Source organism: Tamandua tetradactyla, chromosome 10 (assembly GCF_023851605.1).
Source record: "Tamandua tetradactyla isolate mTamTet1 chromosome 10, mTamTet1.pri, whole genome shotgun sequence".
NCBI lineage: Eukaryota > Metazoa > Chordata > Mammalia > Pilosa > Myrmecophagidae > Tamandua > Tamandua tetradactyla.
Window position 1 is genome coordinate 79,044,214 of NC_135336.1, and position 23,166 is coordinate 79,067,379.

At 34.1% G+C, this 23,166-nt stretch overlaps 1 long non-coding RNA gene across 2 annotated transcripts in view; it reads left to right on the forward strand.

The window, feature by feature from the left end:
- LOC143648003 (uncharacterized) overlaps positions 1-23,166 on the forward strand; it is a 122,848-nt gene that overhangs the window by 77,590 nt on the left and 22,092 nt on the right. The window contains exons 3-4 of one of the 2 annotated variants that reach the window (XR_013158307.1): positions 9,579-9,684; positions 9,814-9,922. This is a non-coding gene — a long non-coding RNA (uncharacterized LOC143648003). Of the gene's footprint in view, positions 1-9,578; positions 9,685-9,813; positions 10,079-23,166 lie in introns of those variants that run through there. The other variant, XR_013158308.1, reaches the window with a different exon arrangement.

A 23,166-nucleotide genomic window follows, 5' to 3' on the forward strand; every position in this document is an offset into this window, starting at 1 on the left:
TCCAAAAACTCTTTTTAGAGGCCCTCATCTTGCAAATGCATCTTTGAAAACCGTGTCTCCTTATGTTTATCTGGCACTAATGCTTATTGTTGAAGACAATCATTTATTCTGGACATGTACATGCACTTTTCTTGGACACTAATTTGATGGATTTGTTAATGAGATTGCAATGGCATATTTATGGTAAAATAATAGAAATAATTCATTATCACAGTAGAGATACTACAAATTAATTTTATGTTTTTCTTTAGGTCCTTCATCTCTTGATATGGCATATAAGGCAATTAAGTATTCACATTTTTAGGAGCAATTTTTAAGTGTGAAATACTGAAACAATATATATTAACTCTTCCCCTCTAATCTCAGAGCTCAAAATGATATTTTACTTTATTGAGTCTCTGGAAGCTAGAACTATGAAAATGAATAAAAACTAAACAAACTTTGTAATAAATTTCTTTGGCAAACAGTTTGAATTATTCTTAAATCCTGAGGGTATAATTTGATCAATGAACCTGATTAATATCTTATTCAACATACATTTTGCATTTTGAAAAGTTCTTTCAAAAATATTATTTTGTTCACAAAATATTTTTGGCCTTTTTTGGAACTTGCCTTGTATTGTGCTACATAAGGTTACAAAGATAAATTTGACCCAGTCTTTACTGTCCTGGAACTTTCACTCTAATTGGGTAAGCATGTAATGGATGAGACTAGAATACAGGTGGTAAGTCCCTGTTATCAAGTTAAAGGAGGTTACACTGCAGGTTTCCCTAAGAAATTTGAGGTAAGGGAAACAACACTGCTTTTTGAGAGATAAATTCAGAGAGATAGATGGTTTCAAACTTGAAGACAAAAACAAGTACTTACTGAATGTAGGCATCATATATAAAGAAGGAAGGAAGTACTCAGAAGAGAGGTTGACCAATGGAAAAAAAATAAAGATATAAGGAGATTATAGAAGAAAATGTTGACAGTTTTAGTCAAAGAACTATCTGAAGGAGAAGGAATCTTAAACAAATTGTTTTTAATTATTCTAGCTTTACTGCTAAGGTAAATCATAACATTAAGATTTGTTCAGGGAGTTAAAGCTAAATAACTCCCAATAATTCACTCCCATATTCAAGACTATATCCCATTTTATGAAGATGGAAACCATTAACATTTCTTAAATTCTTTTTATTTTTATTCAACATACCCCAAGCAAACTTAAATTATGATGTGACTCCCCTACAGTTCTCCTAAAGGACAAAAATAGTACTAGTCAGGCCAAGATAAATACTCCCATGTCTATGGAAGCTGTACCTCTCTTGTGTTAGTAGATTCAGTTCTGATACTGTGTGGCTGTCCTGTGCAGTTGTTTAATGTATATCTACCACTAAGGAATGGATAAATCCACAATGTTCTAAAAAAATCAAATTTTAGAGCCCACAAGATTAAAAACTGCAGTAAATTTTCCAATGTAGAAGAGAACATGTACGTAGATTTCAAGGCAGAGCTTAGAAGAGAATGTATATCAGTTTATCTTCTGGATCTGTTTGTTCCCACATTTCTAAGCTTAGTTCATTATTAAACAAATAGTATTTGTTTAACTTTGGGAGATTTACTTAACTTTTTTGAATGTCAAGTTTTTTAATCTATAAAATAAGAACAATCATTTATGAAGAATGTTGTGAAGACATAAATATAGTATTTTGAAACTGAAAAAACATGGTAAATATATATTCAAGGTTAGTTATAATCAAGCTATCCTGTGAGTATTCTTGGCTGAGATTCCATAATCTCCTGTAGTAGTATCAGTTAGGGTGACATGCAGGGTTTAAGATAGGGAGCAGTGCTTACATAATCACTGGTCAACCCAGAGCTGCACATTCTAAGATCTATTTGACTCTGAGAAATTTGATGAGAATAGATCCTCTGTGCCACACTCAGGAAACTGGGGAAATAATAAGCCACTGCTATTGCTGTTGCTTCTAGAATGCATTATTGTCACCTCTAGTCAGATATTAAGAGCCATCACTTCAATATCTGGTTCTAGAAACTCACCTTGTATGAGAAATCATTCATTGCAAAACATATGCCTCATGTTTGCATGCCATGCTGCTACTCTACCTTTGCTTAAACTGGTTCCAAATTCACCTATGGTGGGATTGAATTTGATTGGCAAATCATCAACCTTATCCATAATTCCATTTGCAAGGTAGTCTGGGTAATGAGGTTTAACTTCCCACACTTTGAAGAAGGCAGAAGATTGACTTAGGGGTAAAGTATGCCAATCTATTCTACAGTAGTAGATAATATCCTTCTATCTTCTTTTCATCTTTTTAATTTCTACTGATTGTGTAATTAAAAGGGGCCTCGTAGCACACAAATAAGCAAAAAAACCTGACAGGAGTTTCCAGAGCAAAGAAAAAGTGTTAAGGGAAACCTGGCAGAAAGGAAAGCTGGAATAAAGTTGTTGAATGAATGGAGATCTGAGATTATACTATTTAAATCCAAACTAACTCTGTTCTGGCTAGAGAGCAGAATCTGAAGCATGGAATCATGAGCTAAGACTAGAATTGTGGGTAAAAACTGAGCCACAGACAAACTTGTAGTCACACAGTGAAAACTTAAGTGTCATCCTGTAGTCATTAGACAGCTACTAGAATTATTTTAATTAGGGAGCAACATATCATAGGTGCATTTGTGGATGATGATTCCAGAGTTTTGTAAAATATGGTTTGGGCCATAGTGGAGTGCTCCACATAGGCAGGTAGGAGATCAGGTGAGCATTTACAAACACCTAAGTAAAGCGTCATGAGGCTATGAGAAAAGGTAACCACAATCATAATAGGGACAGGAAATTTTAGATGTTTTTAGGGGCCAGAAGGATAAAAACTCAAAAACTGGATGGGGAGGGTGTCGGAGGTAGATGACTTCAGGTTTAGAAAACCTGTGGGTTGTGGAAGTATTCATAGATGAGAACATGTTTGGGAAGAATTAAATGGGTTCCATTCAGCATATTTAACATCTGGCCAGATGTTTTCCCTGGGGGAATTTTACGTGCAGTTACTTATATAGACAAATACTGGTACTTGGGAGAAAGGTCTGGTTCAAAGATATGTTTTTGCAATTCTTTTGCATATAGGCAGAATTGATGGCAGGGGACTATCATCAATAAGGCCTTATTTCTGAAGCTGTGCAAAGGGGGCAAACAAAGGCATAGAACTCTTCAGAAAACCAGATTTTCAGACCAGCAAGAAAGAATCTCCAAAAAGACTGATAAAATGTGATCCAAGCTCATTACTTAAAAAGAATTAGTAAGGCAGAAGCTAAGAATGCTTAATATTATAGAAAGGTCAAAGAAAATGATACTGAAATATATATCATTTCTAAGTCACTGGAAACACTGGCAAGAGTTTTTAGAATAGACTGAGGAGGGAAGATATCCAAATTCAAAGAGTTGAGGTTAGAATAATTGATAAAGAAATAGGAACATTGAAACTAATCACCTCTTCAGAAAGTTTTACAATAAAGTGAAAGAGATATTGGGCAATGGTAGGTTAAAATAAGCTACAGATGGGTCGTCTTTCTTTCCTGTGCTCACTTAAATGTTTGTTCACTTTGTTTCTTCAGTTTGTTTGTTGGTATATATACTCAATGTTATATGCGATGATTCTGGACCCTTATTTGGGCTGATAGTGGACTGAGAGAAAAAACTGGAAGAAGAGAGAATGATTAGGTGCCACAATTTTGAGAATGACTTTTTCTGTGAAGGGGTAGAGGGTAGGGCAGCAGACAGATTGCAGAGAACTAGTGAACTGAAATATCAAAGGTGGATATTAATTAAATGTGGTTTTGTGAAATAATGCCCTCTTTGCCATTTCTTAAAGCTTTTTGGCGTAAGGTTTTATTCTCATTTTAGGATCACGGCATATTGAGATTATTCCCAAGAAGCCTAATTTTATTCAAGTTATAATAATAACTTGATTGGGAAAAGTCAGGAAAGGGGTGTGCCTGAAAAAATGACTTTCTCATCTAATCTGCAAACCAGCACTCCCTAAACTAAAGATGAGGAAACAGTGAATAGCACAGTTATAAAAGTGAAAATCTAGAATTAGTCCTAGACTTTAAGAGTATAAATTGATTTTAAAAAGTCATATTAACCAATTCATTCCACATAAAAAGAAGGACATATTTTCAGAAATGACACAACTGAAGCTAAAACTTGGTCCAGTAACCTGTGCACCTCTTTCTTCTCTGACTTTTAGAAAAATTAAAATTTTACATATTCAATAAAATTCGTAAGTTATACTTCAAAACCTCACTTTTTTGGAACAATAATTTATTGAAAAGGTAACTAATAACAAAGAGCTAGAGTAGAGCAAGATTTCGGCTGTTTTTTAATATAATTATTTGTGAATCCTAAAAACATGTTTAAAGAATGTTCACAGAATTTTAAAGAAATGAGTACTTAAATGCATGTGTGGTCCTTGCTGCACCACATTTTCCTGATTTTGCAAGCATTAATTCACTAATCTTTCTGTATCCGTTCTGTACACCTGCATAGGAAAAGAGACTAAGCTCTGTATTTAAACTCAAAAAAATTCAATCCAGGGAATTAAGTACAGATAAAAGAGCTGAGAATTTTAAAAGTCAAGGTAAGGCATCCCAAAGTAACAGCAGAAGCATGTATCAGTTGTTGGGTGGAGACAAAATTAGGAGGAAGAGGGAATGCCAGACTCTCAGGTCCAAATTAACCAAGAGAAATTCAAACAGAGGGCCTGTCCTGCAGAAGCTAGAGCTACTGTCTCCGTGGAGCTGCAGCCATCCACCCAGAGGTACAACCATGGAGAAGGAGACACATACGTTGCTGGAGAAGCCACCAGAAGCAGTGAGAGAGGCTAAAGACATACCTTGGCCTCTCTTTTTCTCTAACCCCACAGTCTCCTCTATTGCTCTCTATTGGCAAATATTGCAGCAGACCTGGAGACTGTAAAGAGCAGTGTGCAGTAGATCCCTCTGTGATATAGAGCAGAAAAAGTGAAGGCACAAGGACCGCGCACATCATAATAGTCCTACATTCTTGCACTATTGTATCCTCCCCATTTTAAAGAGAATACAACTATAAGGCACAGAGAGCCCTAGGTACCTGTCACAACTAGCTATAACTTCAGAGTTCATACTTTAACCAAAAGCTGTGCTGACTCTCAACATTAGTTAAAAGCTCCAGAATTGTTGAAGATTGGCAGGATAAAAGCCTTCCTTGTCTACTTCTTTGACCATTTTCAGTGAAATTATTAAACTTAGGCTATGACAATGAGTATGGTAAGAGCAGAATTCCAATATTAATTTAAAGCATTAAGATATACATAATATATCCTAAAATTTATTCCCAACCCCCACCGAATTTATTCCAAAACTGATTCAATTAAAAGTTTTGTAATAGAAGCATCACATTTAATGTCATGCTTTGTTTCTCATTCCTTATTTTATAAGTTCTATGTACTTGAATTTATTTAAATTTAAATGATGTTTGAGTGTGTGTGAGCTTTTTTAGAGAGAACATTTGAAAGAAGACCAGAATGATGTTATTGGAGGTCAACATCTTGTGGAGTAAAATTTATATTGTTTCATTGTGCCCAAGGACATTTGTCATTGCTATTGGTTAAGTAGACCAGTGGTTCTGCAGACACATCTGACTGAAATTCTTTAGGCTTCGTTTTGACAAAATACTTGTTATTAAGGGTAAAAATAATAAACAAACATGAGGGTTATATAAAGAAGGCAACCCACTGATTACCTGACTCTTTTATGTCTGATTCAGGATTTTGGGTGCCATAAAAACAGAGCAGTTGTCTTAACTTTTAGATATATAACCTAATTTATGACAGATTATCTGAACCTTCTCTTCTATGGTTTCTCACGGTTAATCAAGTTCTCTTAGTTTACTTGAATGGCAGTGTCATTGTTAATCATACCAATAAATCAACAATCATAATTGAAAGCATTAAATAATGTCTAAAAAACACTGAATTCAGCTAGCTGAGTAAATATAAATTCTTATTGGGTGATGTGTTGCGCATATTAATTGAATCATTTTTTAAACAGTAAAGGCTCTATCCAATGACATCACTGCTGCAGTCAGGCTATCACTTTATAAATTGTGCTTTTGAACAAATGAGTGGCCTACTAAATAAATAATTTTGATTACTTCATCAATTTTTTTCTGCAGCATTTCTCCTCCACCAGCATATAATTTGCAATACATCCTCACTATCGTATTTCCATTTAAAACTTTCAATCTCTGAGGAATTCTGATAACTCTGTAATAACCTTGAGAGGAATGCACAAATGGTCTTTCATGTCTTAGGATCTTGAAGATGTATCACCTTTTATAATAGGATCTCTTGGTTATTTTGCATAATTCATAGCTCACATAAGACTTTAACAAGGAAAGATGCATAGTTTATATGATGTTTTGCTGGCATTCTGCATATTGATTGTCTATTATATTTTATGTCTTGATTGCAATATTTTTCTGAAATAATTCACTTTTAAGAGTGACTCAAATATCTGTATGCTAGAGGTTTTCATATTTGCATACTCTAATCCTTTTTCATTCCAGATTTCAAAGTAGAGACAATTCTGCATGCTATACAATTATAAGATCTTAACGAAGTCCTCTTTTAGAAAGAGCTCTATGATCTTCCATCAGAAAAGCTTTTACTAAATCTTAACCCAAACTCTCCTCAGAATATGAATATCATTTAAAAGCAAAGCTCTAATCATGTTTAGTAAACAATTGTTGCCTCCAAAAGGAACAACATAATTATACCATAGTGCAAAGAGGCATGCAATTAAAGTTAAAATAAAGAAAAATATTTTCATTGCTATTTTAACTACACCTTTTACTTTTCATTTTTCATTTAAGAAAAAACATGACTAATAAAGCAATCAATCTAAAAGTACATTAGAATGATTTTCAATGGAATTGATTGTTTAAAAGTGAAATCTGAGTTTCCCAAAAACTGAGTTTGTTAGTTCAGTAGGCTTTGCTTACTAGTCAATGGTGCAAGCAATTATTCTTTCTTATTTCTTTTCCTAGTTTCCATTAGTGCATAATGTGCAGAAATAACAAATTCATAATCATCTGCCCTGTTCCAACCCACATTTTCCAGTGTGAATTTGTTTGCTTTTGAGTTTTTTGAAATTCAGTTTTCAGAATTAATTTATCTGGCATGACAGAAAATAAGATGTTTAAAAAAGGCTAATTAAAGAGAGAGAAAAAAACAGGGAGCTTAACTCTCTATTCATAAAAGATGTATGCAAATCACCCTTCACTGAAAATATATGTAAGCATATTTTCTAGGTCATTCAATTGAACCGAACCCATCCAAATGACCAGTTAATTCAGCCTTTATCTAGTATTCAAGTACAACAGTGTGATTGCTTCACTCTTTGATGGCAAAGACAGTCATAAACATAACAGACACAGGGAATCTGTGTAAGCAGGCAGTAAAAGACAATCAGAGAAAATAGTTATGCATCATTTTTTAAGTAGCTGTTTGATTTTTTTCTATGTTCAGATGGTTGTATTGTTAAGTAGAGACAGCCTATGAAGACATGATTATATGAATATATGTTAGAAGTGAACAAATATTCAGCTCCAAAGACAATGTCACCTTTCCCCAACCAATTTGGTGTATATGAAGAGCATGTTTTGACCTCAGTGCAATTTGTGATATGACAATGACAATGGAAATAATATCCAAGCTTAACATGCCAAGGCACAGCTCCAAGACACATCTTTTTCAAAGTGACTCTATTTAAATTTAATATAAAGAATAAACACATTCATAGCATTGGGAAATTTGTTATTCTAACAATAAAATAGGATCACTACTTTATCTGTCTAATATGCTTTGTCATGGTAGCTTTATAGACCATTGTATGAAAATTCACTAAGCTCCTTTGGAAAATAGAAGGGGAAATTCAACCTGAAAAACTGATAGATATTTTTAGGTTTGTTTTAAACCATTGGGGGTGACTCTGCCCCCAGAGGGCGATTTGCAACATCTGGAAACATTTTTTGGAGTGTCCTAACCAAGAGTGTGCTCCTGTCATCTAGTGGGTAAAAACCACAGGTGCTGCTCAACCTCCTCCAATACCCAGAGCTGAATCCCCCTCTAGTTATTGGGCCCAAGGTGTTAATGATGTCTAAATTGAGATTCCCCATTTAAAGGAGTCTAAAATGGAGATGCCCACTCTTTCTTCAAGAAAACTTGCAATGTGGAATATAAAATATCTGTCCCCTCAAAAACCTTGTCATCAATGTGCTCAGATAGCCATAAAAGTCTAAATCGAATTGCATCTCTACCAAGTCTTTATGGCTATGATCTGAACAGATAATGATTATATGACTTCTTGCTGTGTGTCTTAGTTTTCCAGGACTGCTATTACAAATATGGGACAATGGATTGATTTTAATAGGAATATAAAGTCTCATAGTTTTGAAGGCAGGGGTCCTACATCAAGTTATTGGCAGAACTTGTTTTCTCCCAGAACCTTTAGTGTCCTGGCAATGTTCCATCAAGTAGTGACCTTTCTGGGTCTGCTTCTCTGACTTCTCCTGACTTTTGACTTTTACCCCCATCCGGCTTCTACTGAGTGACTGCATTCCAATTTCCTTTTCTTATACTGATTCAAGTTTTATCAGTTAAGGCCCACTCTGACTTAATTTGGACTCATGTAAATAAGATCTTTGAATAGCCTATTTACAATGGGTTCACATCCACACCTTGATTTCCCTTTACATATTCAAAGACACTATTTACAAATGGGCTCATACCCACAGGAAATGCATTTAAATTGGGGATTACAGGATTCAATTCCCAATACTGTGTGACCCATTCCACAATGTTTATGGATTATGAGAAAGTTCCATTTTTAAAAACTAATTTTTTGAATTAGTTGGACTTCTCTTGCCCTGCTATTTTAGGATGTTTGGAAAAGTGAGGGTTGGTAGAGGTCAGGTAGACTTCAGGATTTGCAAATTCACTCCCTATCTGTTGCCACTCAAATGGACTGTTTCAATAAATTATGGTGCCACTATGTAGTCACATTCTCTCGTTCTCTCTTTCTCTCTCTCTCGCTCTCTATCTCTTTCTCTCTCTGTCTCTCTCTCTTCATGCCTCACTTGCTTGATGATGGCTTCTGTGCCCAGCCTTCAGTTACCCCATGACTTCTCTGGCTGCTGACATCCAGGCATAGGCCATTCCTACCTGACATCTCCTGGAACATTCTGGGATTTTCCATCTCCAAGCTTTTCACATCATCTAGTCTAGTGTTCCTGTTCTGGTTAATCTCAGCTTTTGTTCACAAAAGTTCCCACTTTGGGAAATGTATTTTATTTCTGGAAACTTGTTTTTAGGAAATTTTCCTAAGATCTGTTGCTGCTAAATCCCCCTTACCCTTCTTGTTCTCATCACTGTATTTGCCACCACTTCTGGATGTCTTCCCTCAAGGTTCTGCTGCTCTAACTGATGTGTCGGGACATATAAGTAACGTCAACTCTGAAAATCTTCTCTGTCTTCCAGTTTTGCTGAAAATGCTGTTTATGCAGCTGTTGTTTTCTATTAATATTGCTCCACATGGTTTAAAGGAGGACAAGCAGAAAGAGCCAGAAATAAATTGCTTCTACAGGTACGCTGGACAAGTCCCCTAATTGGCTTTTTTGAAATCAATCATAATTTTTAACTCAATAAATATAAAGACACTGCAATCTCTCTCTCTCTCTCTCTCTCTCTCTCTCTCTATCTATCTGTATTTCAGGGGTCACTTATGTTGCAAATAATGAAAAGGGTAACGCCGAGAAGCTAAATATTGAAGATTTGGATATACTGACAAAAATCATTGTTGACAAATACAATGTAATTTAAAGGTAATTGGAGCCAATAATTAAATGAGAAGAATCTAAGCATTTATATTTTATCTATGGAGAAAGGAAAATTTCCAAACTTATTTATCCAATAGGCATTATAAAATTATTTTTATTGTATGCACTTCTAAATGTTTTCTAATTTGGCTTTAATTTTAAAATGGCATGTAAATTTATTTCCTAAACTTGTATTTTCAAGTCTGTGTATAAAATTTTGTGTTAGCTGCACTAAAGATCACTAAATTGTGCCAAACCTCAAATGGAATTACCAATACAAGAACATTTATGGGATATAGGAAATATTATATGGATTATTTTTTCATTGTACATTTTCTTTCCTCTACAGAAACCATTCCCAGATAATCTAAATTATTTAAGGGAAAGTTTTTATTGTCAGAATTTTTATTCAGCTATTGAAACTTAACAATTCATTTACTTTTCTATGCAAGAGGTTTAGAATAAACACATTGGGAATTATTTTGGTTATATGTATTGCAGGCTTACTTGCTTTATTATTATTTTTGTGAGGGGGGGATGCATGGTCCGGGAATCGAACCCAGGTCTTCCACATGAAAGGCAGGAATTCTAACCACTGAACTACCTGTACATCCCTATTTGCTTTATTTTTAATAAATTTCTTGGATATGTATAGTTTTGAAAAGGCATGGCCTAAAGTATGCACTCAATAAATGGTACAGATTCTCAGTCCCATATCCAAAACTTTCAGTGCCAAATGAGTTTCAGAATTCAGATTTTTCATATTTTAGAACAAATTAGTGTATATATGGTATAACAATTAATACTACAGTAGGATTTATGAAATAAAATGCATAAAACACTAATGAGAACTAAAAACATAAAAAGATGTCTATAAAGCTTTGTGACATTTCAGATCACGTTTTGTAAATGAAAGAATTATTTAAAAAATGTTTTCAAAAGTTTTGGATTGAGAATGGTGAATAAAATATTAGACATGGGATGTGAGACAACTCTAAGTGTACTTAATAGTTCAAAACAACTCTTCAACACAAGACTAGAGAAGAGTTGGACAGTTTTAAGTGTAATTCACCTACTGGGAGGTGTATACAAGCTATATGAGGTGTGATGACAATTTTTTTATCTTGCTTCTGACTTGGTAGGAATTTGCTTTTATTATAAGTTTTTTAAGTAATCAAAATTATACAACCACTAAATGTAAGAAGGTGTATCTTTTCTTGCAATTATATTTTTGCCTCCTAACTGGAGAAATATGGTTAATAAAAAAATATATAGATAGCAACATAAATTAGTATATATTTGAAGAATCAAATGAGTATGAAGTATAATGAATTCTAGAAGAGTCCAATGATTTAGAAATGAAATCCACACCAGTTTTTCCAGTTCTCCCACCCTATTCCTCTCTGCCCATCCCCACACACCCAAAATATATTTGAGTCTAAAGGAGGGAAGCATTTAGATGGTATAATAGTTCTTGAAGTTCTGCAGTCAAAACATTTATTTTTTTATGATGTTTGTATAATGTGTATGTTAAGAGGTGTAAGTAGGTCTCCACGCACATATACAAGAAAGAAAAAAAGAGAAGAGACTAATAAATATTTTATACATCTTACATTGGGATCTGAGATACAGTTATGCCAAATGATTGTTATGTACACTGTAGACACATTGGATTTGTGTGCTTGTACATTTATCATTTAATTTCCTTTTGCCTATTATGTGTCAGGAATGGTGCTAGGCACACAAAAAATAGTGGAAAAAAATTGCTGATGAATTTTGGAATGTCCCATATGCCTTTCAGATTAAGCTGCTGTATAGCAGAAAATAGAATTGGATTAGTACATTCCAAAAGTGTCAAATTAAGTTCAATTTATGGCAAGAGGAATATTCAATATAAGAAAGTTATTTGTCATTTTTATGCTTTCCAATTTTCTCATAAGACATAAGTTCAAGGATTCTATATCCATTAATAATGCAATATGTAATTATCTACTTTTGCCAGAAAAAATAAAAACAATTAAAACCATATTTCTTGTGGAATCAACTTGACAGCAAGTTGGAGATTTACATTGAAAAATATAATCTATTCATGTTTCTGAAGGAAAACTATACATAAACTTCTCTTAGTTAAAACCGTGTGCATGTGTACATTTCTTTCATATTTTCACTGTGTGCTTATACTCTATGGTTATCTGTTAATATGCATTGTTTATTGCATATATTCTGATTTAATAAATAAATTCAGCTAAAAGTGCTCTGCTAAAGATACCAATACTGCCACAAACTTTTTCTTTCATAAATGTCTGGATATTGTATTCTAGGATTTTTACCTACTTTTAGGCTGTAGTAACAATATTTGTAAGCATGTATGTAGGTGGGTGATGCTGGAGCTATTTTAGGCTTCCAGCTGCACAAACCTGTAGTTTTCAACAAATGATCTGCAGCACAGCAGTCCCAATAAAATTTCTATAGAGCTTGGGTTAGAGAAGGCCACTAGTAACAGGAATGAATTACAGTAGTTTGCAAACAGTGTTAATATAATAGTGTGTAGTCCTCTAAAATCTAATATACCTGTATTGTTTAAGTAGAGTAACTTTCTATTTCTATTTATTGTTGTCATTGGGTCAATATACTGGAAAGATTTATCCTATAGCTACACATACTTGATATAATAGTAGTTTGACACATTTCACATGATTTGATAATTCTTTAGAGGTGCCACAGGGGCAACTATAGGATTGGAAAGTGCAATGGCTGGCTCTCCAGTCGCATCCTCCATTTCCAGTTTCAACTGCTGCTGCATTTCAATTTGGTCCATTTAAATTTATTTATAAATTTATATATACATACATATAAATAAACACAAAAACATACACGTGAACACACACACATATGTAACATTTATATGTGTGAAAATATATGCATATATAGTATGCATAGGTTGATTTATGTACTCCAGAAAACAACATGTTCTTAAGCTTAATCCATTCTTGTAGTTGAAAACCCATTGTAAATAAGACCTTTTGAAGATGTTATCTTTAGGTAAGGTACGGCACAACTGAACAAGACCTTGTTGCTATTACTGGAGGCTTTATGAAGAGAAAGTCCCATGCAGCAGTACGAGTCAGAAGTCAACAGAACCCAGGAGAGAAAGGAGAGGAGATTGTCACGTGATGATTGGAAATCCAGAGAACTCCAAGAATTGCCACAGCCAATCAGAACACATACTGATTCCTGGAGGAATACGTTTATATAAAACTGATCATGAAATATGATGCCACTAACATATTTTTAAGTTTGAATATATATTATCATTTTAAATTAATGAGTAATAATCTATTTCATAAATATTTTAGATGATTTTTTAAAATCTAATCCAGAATATATGAAATTTAGTGGTTTTCCAAGTTTATGCTTTAATAAATATAGCCACTATGAAATCTGACGGATGAAATCCTAAGTAAATATTAAGTATTTGTATGTATAATTCAAACAAAATTAGCATTGTGCAAAAATCACAATCACAAATAATATAGGAAAGTTACAAAAGTGAGACAATTATCAATAAAATATTAGAGATATAACTAAGGCTATATCAAAAAGAAAACCCATATTCTGAAAGGCTTTTATTAATAAAGAAAAAAGAGATAACTTCCTATTTATCTCATGAAACTAATAAAGTCAGTAGTAGAGCGGCAATAATTTGATGCAATAAAATTGTATAAATTAACGAAGTAGAAAACTGAAAAACTGAAGAAGAGCAATATCTATAAATTCTTGAATTTAGGTTCCAAGTATTAGGACTAGTGCTCTATGTTTCCCATGTTGTATCACAAAACAGATTAGCCTACCCTGAAAACAATGTAGAATCGATACCCATTAGGACCACCTTCAGTGACCACATATGGTCAGCCTGTCCTAGAAACAACTTCATGTAGCAGAATAGAGACTTACCATTAACCTGCCCCTGCCAAGGTTTTTTTGCACCAACTCCCTACACCCAAGACATGAAAACCTCGTCCCCACCGCTCTGGCGTCATTACTTCCTCTGAGCACTGCCTGGGCAATGCTGTTTCTTCTTGAAATAAAGCCTTTGCCTGAATTCCTGAACTTCTCACCTCATTCTTGGTGAGTTTGTCTTTCAAATGTATCTTAGAGGAGTGAGGAAATTTAGGGTAGTTGATTCCTTTCTGCCCTGTGCAGCTGAGGATTTGGAACCTGTGTCAGCATTTGCAGCTGAGCAGATAGATTGAGGTAGAGATACTGAAATATCACTGCCTGCTAAACAAATTATAATAGCATGCTGTGTCTCCCACGTACTGCATATTTACCCCACTGGCTACTTCTGAGTCTCACTGAAGAGGCAAAGAAAATAAATCCAGTAAGAAAACTACTCAGAAAATAGTATCTACTTTGGTAGGGAACGGTAAATTCCTTGTATCATTTGGGCTTTTTGTAATTATATAAACTCATTTGACTTGTTAGTGACATAAACAGGAGGAAATACAGTGATTAGGAAAGAATCCTCGATCAATCCAAAATAAACAAATAGAGAAGAAAAAGATGGCAAAATGAGAAAGAATGTGAGACAGAGAAAATATGTATTAGAAATCATGATGTTAGAAATAATCCACATGTCAATATTGAAATTATATGACATGGAATAACATTTCTAACTAAAAGCCTAATATATAGTGACTCTGAATAAGAAAACAAAATTCAGCCATATGCTGTATTTAAAGATATAATGAAAATATAATGAGTCCTGTATTTTGGGTATGATTGATCTGTAATCCCATAATTTCTCTAAAAAAGAAAACTATATATATGGAAAGAGAAATATTGGAACACAAAGGATAAAAAGTGCATGCCAAACAAAATAATAACAAAAAGAAAGCTGGTTTGGTTTAATTAATATTACAAAACCATTGACTTTGTGGGAAAAATTAACTATAAAATAGTCTAAAAACAGTGATAATAACATATTAAGTTTACAAAAATGAGATAAAGAATCTAACTTTCGGTGTAAAGGATCACATACCATCAAAACTTTGTATTCTCATCTGCAAGCAATGCAATGTACAAAAAACAATGGCTTTTAAAAACAGGAATTTAATAAATTGCAAGTTTACAATTCTAAGGCCATGAAAATGTCCCAATTAAAGCAAGTCTATAAAAATGTCCAAATTAAGGTGCCAACAAGAGGTTACCTCCACTCAAGAAAGGCTGATAAAGTTCAAAGTTTCTCTCTCAACTGGAAAGGCATATGGCGAAGAAGGGAAAGTCTGTTAGCTTTCTCTCCTGGCATCTTGTTTCATGAAGCCCCCCTAGGGGTGTTTTCCTTTTTCATCTCCAAAGGTCTCTGGCTGCATGGGCTCTCATGATTCTCATCACCCTGTCATGACTCTGCATTCCTGAAATCTCAAGCCCGTTCCAAAATGCTTTCTCTTTTAAAGGATTCCAATAAACTAATCAAGATCTGCCTGAAATGAGTGGAGTCACATATCCCTCTAATCCAAGGTTAATACCCACAATTGAGTGAGTCACATTTCCTTAGAGATAATCTAATTGACTATCCAACTTATATTGTGGAATTAAGATAAATGATTGCTCCCATGAGATTGGATTATAATTAAAACACGTCTTTTCTAGGCCACACATATGAATTAAATTCTGACAGAATTTGGAAGTCAACATGAATAAAACAATTTCTCTATGATCAAGAAGATGGAAAATTTAATAAAAACATGAATAATAAAACCAGCACAATTAGGAAGCATTATTTATTGAATGCATGTAGATTATTGCACCCAATAATTTGAGAGTGTATATTCTTCTCAAGCAAATTTTATTCATTTTTTTTGTAAAGGTCATGTCCTAAATCAGAAGTCTAGACAAATTTCAAAGGTTTAGAAATAAATATACATATCTCATTCTCTGACCATGATATAATTAGGCTAGAAATCAATAACAGATGAATAGATAGAAAAATGCATTTAACAATAAGAAGAAATTTCTAAAAACTCACTGATAAAAGAAAAAATCATAAAGAAAACTGGGATTTTCTTAAAACTCTACATTAATGAAATAGTAATGTTTGGGAATTCTATAAAATAAAATTCTTCTAAGAGGAAATTTTGTAGCATAAAAATTTACATTAGAAAAGAATAGCTCACCATTTATAAACTAGCATTCAGATTTATTTTTAGAGAAATAGAGCAGAATAAACTCATAGAAAGAGAGCAGAATAATGAAAATAAGGTAAAATATTTAAATACAAATAACATGCAAAAGAGAGACAACAAAGCCACACGTTAAATCATTGTAAAGAGGTCTTAAAATCACAAATAACTTGTAAAATTAATCAATGAGAAGGCACAAATAGAAAATATATTAGGAATGAAATAGGAGATAAAACTTCAAATATTATAAGCATTAAACGTATAAGAAGAGGACATGATGAAGAAATTTATACACTATTTAAAATTTGGATAAAATGGATAAATTTCTGGAAAAATAGAACATACCAAAACTGATTTCTAAAATAATTAGGAAACCTGAAGATTACTGTATGGATTAAGGTGAGTTTGTAGTTAAATTTATCTCAATTAAAAAATACTGTACAGAGGGCGGGCCGCGGTGGCTCAGCGGGCAAGAGTGCTTGCCTGCCATGCCGGAGGACCCCGGTTCGATTCCCGGCCCCAGCCCATGTAAAAAACAAACAAACAAACAAAATATAATAAAACAAGAAAATGTTTAAAGATGTTTCCCTTTCTTCCATCCTTCCTTCCTTCTCTGTCTTTCCTTCCCTTCCTCCCTCTCTCTTTAAAAAAAAAAAAAAAAAAAAAAAAAATACTGTACAGAGAAGATTATGAGTGAGTCCTACCAAGAAGAACTATGTAATTATATTAACAAATCCAGAATAAAATAAATTCTTTCACAGAATTTCAATATTCATTCTAAACAGCAATAACAACAACAAAAAAGCAAACAAAACAAAAAAACTCTGTAGTAAAATAGGAAATAAAGAAATAAAATTTAACCTAATAAAAGTACCAATCAGTGGCAAGTTCTCATTGCTCAGCCCTATGCTAGCAGTAGTAGAAATAGTTACCTGGCCAGGATTTCAGGCATTGCTTGCTGGGACCAGAACTGGTATAGGAAGCGTTTTCCTCTAAAAGTTGGGGCTGCGGGTCAAGGTCAGTCTGGAGGGGTCCCTGAAGGACCAGTGTGAAAACTGGCCTCAGTTTCAGCTCTCTGGGAAACAGGGCTTCCAGCCTTCCACAAGCATCCATCTGGACCAAAAGAGCTCATGCATTTTTCTTGGCTCTTATTTTTTGCCTTCATTCCTTTTGTATTAGGTTATTTCCTGTTTGGAAGATCCCTGAGGGATCAGAATAAACTCAGGTCTTGGTTACAGCCTGTTTTAGTTTGCTAGCTGCCAGAATGCAACACACCAGAGACGGATTGGCTTTTAATAAAAGGGGATTTATTTTGTTAGTTCGTCAGAGGAAAGGCAGCTAACTTTCCACTGAGGATCTTTCTTACGTGGAAGGCACAGGATGGTCTCTGCTGGTCTTCTCTCCAGGCCCCTGGGTTCCAACAACTTTCCCCGGGGTGACTTCTTCCTGCATCTCCAAAGGCCTGGGCTGAGCTGCGAGTGCTGAGATGAGGAATGCTGAGCTGCTAGGCTGTGCTACATTGCATTCTCTCATTTAAGCACCAGCCATTTAAGTCAAACATCATTCACTGCAGCAGGCATGCCTCCTAGCCGACTGCAGATGTAATCAGCAACAGATGAGGTTCACCTACCATTGGCTCATGTCCACAGCAACAGAACTAGGTGTCTTCACCTGGCCAAGTTGACAACTGAATCTAACAAACACACAGCCCTTTCTTCAGCCTTCTAGTCTCACACCTTCATTAAAGACCCAGTGCATTTTTCACTGATTGAGTTTCTTCTTTCTTGTGTTATTTAGTCTGGTGGATCCTTGAGAGCCCAGCACAAACACTATTCTAAGTTTCTCTTAGAAGCATTGTCTGGCTTTTTACCAGCATCCACAGAGAAATAACCAAGGGCTTGTACCTCTTTTCTTTTACTTTTTTGATTTCTTATTTTTTGGTTTGGATTCATTTCTTTGTTTTCTTTTTCTGTATTATATTGTTGAGTCTAGCAGATCACTGAGGGATGAGCAAAGATGCTGGCTTACGTTTTGGCTTCAGGCAGCAATTTTTTGCTTCTTACCAGCACAGAATAAAAGACTTGGAAAGGAGATGAAATTCACTATTTTTTTCTTTGTATTTTTTTCTTGTGGTGTTTTTTCTGTAACAAGTCTCATAAATAGGATCAATGAACTAAAGAAAGCATGGACAAAAACTAAAGGAAATCAGGAAAATAATATATGAACAAAATGAGAATTTAGATAATGAAGTATAAATTATAAAGAAGAACCAATGGAAATTCCAGAACTCAACCATACAATAACTGACATAAAAAAAAATCCATAAATGTTTCCAGAACACATTGGAGGAGGCAGAAATAATGATATGCAAACTTAAAGACAAAACAGCTGAAATTGTTCAGGTTCAGGAGCAGAAAGAAAAATGTGAAGAAAAAAAAATGGTACAGAGCCTGAGGAATCTGCAGGACAACAGCAAATATACTCACTTATACATCACAGGAGTCTCAGAAGGAAAAGTGAGAGATAGAGGGCCAAAAAAATATTTAAAGAAATAATGGCAGAGAACATTACAAATCTGATGAAATATATCATCATACAATTCTAAGATGCTCAATGAATGCCGAGAAGGATGAAACCAAATACACCAAAACTGAGAGAGTTTGTGATCAAACTGTCCAATGCTAAAGAAGGAATGTTAAAACAGCTAGAAGGAAGTGATGTGTCACATTAATGTCTTATTTCTCAGTAGAAATCATGGAGACCAGAAGGCAATAAAGAACATATTGAAATTGCTGAGAAAAAAAAGAAAAAGAAAACAAAATTGTTACCTTAGAATAATATACCCAGCAATGAGTATACTTCAAAAATGAAGGAGAAAATAAGACTTAACCGGACAAACAGAAATGTAGAGAGTTCATTACCACTTATAGGAAATGCTAAAGGGAGTCCTCCATGTTGAAAAGAAAGGACACTATACACTATCTCAATGCTGGATATATGGCTAAATATAAATGCCAGTATTATTTCATTTTTAACTTGTAAAGCAGAATGGATAAATAAACATGATCTAACTATGTGGTATTTAGAAAAAACTCACCTTAAGCCATAGATAGAAGTAGATTGAAAGTGAGAGGATGGGAAAAATATTTCATACAAATATTAATCAAAAGAGAACAGGGATGCCAATATTAACATCAAACTTGAAGTCAAAACTGTTATAAGGAAAAGAAAGACATAAGTATCAATAAAGGGATCAATTCAACAAGAAGATATAACAATTATAAACATATGTGCACCTAATAACAGAACACCAAAATAGATGAAGCAAACATTCACAGAACTGAAGGAAAAAAATGAACAGTTCTATAATAAAAATTGAAATTTTAATATACTATTTAAATGCTGGTTAGAAAATCTGACTAGAAGATCAATAAGAGAAGAAAGGACCTGAACAAAACTGCTGTAAATCAACATAAATAGAACACTTCACCCAACAATAGTGGAATAAACATTATTTCCACATGCATATAGATCAGTCTCTGGGATAGATCACATGTTAGGACACAAGAGAAGTCTAAGTAAACTTAAAAATATTGAAACCAGAAAAAAATCGCTTCTATGAGCACAACAAAATGAAGCTAAAAATCAGCTAAGAAGAAAAACTGGGAAATTTACAAATACATGGAAATTAAAAAGCACACTCTTAAGCAACCAATGAGTTACAGAAATTAGGAGGGAAATTAGATAACACTTAGCGACAAATGTAAACAACTTCAACATATCAAAACTAATGGGAAGAAGTGAAGGCAGTGCTCAAAGGGAAATTTATAGTAATGAAAATGTATACTAACAAAAGCAAGGCCCAGAGAAATTGAAAAAGTCAGAACCTGGACAGAGCCAAGGGAAGCTAAGAGATGAAATTCACAGTTTGCCCCAGAGAAGCTAAGAGAAGACCCACAGACACACAGAGAGAGAAACAACCCAGAGATGCTAAGAGAAGACGCACAGGATGCAGAGAGAAAGCCACTGGAATCAGAAGCTGAAAACAACAGAATAGGGAGCAATGACCAGCAGACACCAGTCACATGCCTTCCCAGCTGATAAAGGAATCCCCCATGCCAGCAGGCTTTCTTAGAGCTATAAATTCTGCATCTTTCTGATGCAGAACTGGCACATTTTCATGGTCTTAGAACTATAAATTTGTAACTTAATAAATCCCCTTTGAAAAAAGTCAACCCATTTCTGGTATAGTGCATTCCAGCAGCTTTAGCAAATAAATAAAAGGAAATGGGCAACCACATAATTATATCAATAGATAATAAACAGTTATTAAAGTTATTAAAATTTTTCAGCACACTTTCTCGGTGAAAACACTCAGAAAACATTTCTTAAAATGATAAAGACCATTATAAAAAACTGACAACAAACATCGCACTCAATTGTGAAAGACTTAAAGCTTCCCCCCTAAGATCACGAACAATTTAAGGTTATTCACTTTCACCAATGCTATTCAATATTGTACCTGAAATCTTATCAGAGAAATTATGCAGGAAAAAGAAATAATATGTATGAAAATTGGAAAGGAAGGAGTAATATTATCTCTATTTGAAGATTACATGATAATATAAAGAGAAAGACCAAAGGAATTCACTAGAAAGCTTTTAAAGCTAATGCATTAATTCAGCAAAGTGGCATAGTACAATATCAAAATACACAAAATGGAGAAAAATATGCAAAGTTGTTTAAAACTTTGCAGTGTACAATCTAAATAGGAAATCTAGAAAACAATTCATTATAATATCATCTAAAAGAATAAACTGTCTAAGAATAAATTTAACTAAGGCTCAAAAAGACTTGTATACTGGAAACTAGAAATTGCTGCTGGAAGAAATTAAAGAAGACATAAAAAATGGCAACACATTCCATGCTCATGGATTGGAAGCATAAATATTGTTAATATATCAATACTGTGCAAAGAAATATAAAATCCGATGCAACTTATATCCCTGTAGTCATTTTTTTTTGCAGAAATGTTAAAAAACAAACCTCAAATTTATATATAACTGTAAGTGGCACCAAATAGCTCAAACAATTTTGAAAAAGGAGACAGTCGGAGGACTTGCACTTTCCAATTCAAACTGTTTTACAAAGTGACAGTAATCAAAATAGTGTGCCAATGGCACAAAATATAGACAAATAGATCAGTAGGACAAAATTGAAAAATCCAGAAACAGACTCACACACTATATGGCCAATTTGTTTTTAACAAGGGTGAAATGTACATTCAGTAGGAAAAGAATACTCTTTTCAAGAAATGATGTTGGAAAAACTGGATATTGACATGCAGAAGAAAAAATTTGAAGCCTAGTTCACACCATATACAAAAATCAACTCAAAATGGATCAAGGATCTAAAACCAAGAGCTAAAATCATAAATAACTTAGAATATAACACAGGGGCAAACCTTCATGATCTCAGATTTGGCATTGGATTCTTAGGTATGATAAAAACACATGAGTAACAAAAGAAGCAATAGATAAATTTGATTTCTTCAAAATTAAAATATTTTTTATGCATCAGAGGAAATTATCAAGAAAGTTAAAAGTCAGCCTATTGAACGGGGGAGAACTGCTCCAAACCATATATCAAATGAGAGTTTAATATACAGAATATATGAAGGACTTTTAGAATCGAACAATGAAAAGACAAACCACTCAGTTTAAAAATGGGCCAAAGATTTGAATAGACATTTCTCCAAAGAACACATACAAATAGCCAATAAACAATTGAAAACATGCTTAACATCATTAGTCATTAAGGAAATTCAAATTAAAACCACAATGAGATGCCACTTTACACCAACAAAATAGCTATTATGTTAAAAACAAAAGAGATAGTGATTGTAGAAGATGCAGAGAAATTGGAACTTGAGTGCACTGTTAGTGGGAATGTAAAATTGTGCAGCCACTGTGGAAAGCAATATTGCAGTTCCTTATTTGACCTATTAATCCCACTTCTAAGTGTGTACCAAAAGGAGTGAAAACATAGTCATAAATGGATACTTGCACATCAATGCTTATAGCAGCATTATTCACAATAGCCCAAAGCTGGAAAAACCCGTGTCTACCAAATGAAAGAATGGATAAACAAAATATACCACATAAACACAATGAAATATTATTTGACTGCAAGAAAAAGTGAAGTTATGAGATATGCTGCAACATGGAAGGACCTCAAAAACATTATGCTCAGTAAAATAAGCAAGACGCATAAAGACAAAAATGGTTTGATGTCACTTGAAAGATAACTAAAAGTAATAATTCACAGAAATACACAGCCAATTTGAGGCTACTATGGGGGGGAATGGATAAGGGGAGAAGAAGGGAGATTGGTATGTAAAAATAAAAAAATAATAATAATAATAAATAAAAAAACAAATAAATGTGGAAAAACATGTAAAGTTGTTTAAAACAGTGCTTAGTACACTCAGCCCTTTCTAAGTACTTGTGTTAGCTTTGAGAATTAAAAATGGATAAAAGAACAAATTAATGTAGAATGAAAAAAATACACAGTGCTTATATAATAATACAACCCTGTGGACCAAGGTGCTATATGATAGGTTGTGGGAACAGGCTCAGGGATAACAGAAACCTTCAGCAAATAACTGCTTTATTACTTACTCGGTGTAAAGTCTCCAAAAGAGTAAGGGGAAAGATTCCATTTTGGCTGGTCTCCTGGGGAGACCAACTGCTGGGGTCAGGGTCAGTGGATGGCAGCTCCACACACCCCAATTTTCATTGAAGAGGAGACACAAACCTGTGCTGCCTAAGGACAGGGTATTTATACCACACAGGGAGAGGGGGGCCCACCATTGAGATTCTCAGTCTTGATAAGCAGCTGAAGCTGTATGCTCTCGGGTTTAAGGTATGGTTAGTCCTTTCATTAGGCCTAACATCTTCCCTGGATTGTAGAACAGAAACGTTTGACCACAATAAAAAAGGTGGCATGGATAGGTGAGGGCTGGGAGATGGCCACAAAGTGTGTCTGTGACTTCCCTAGCAGTGAATC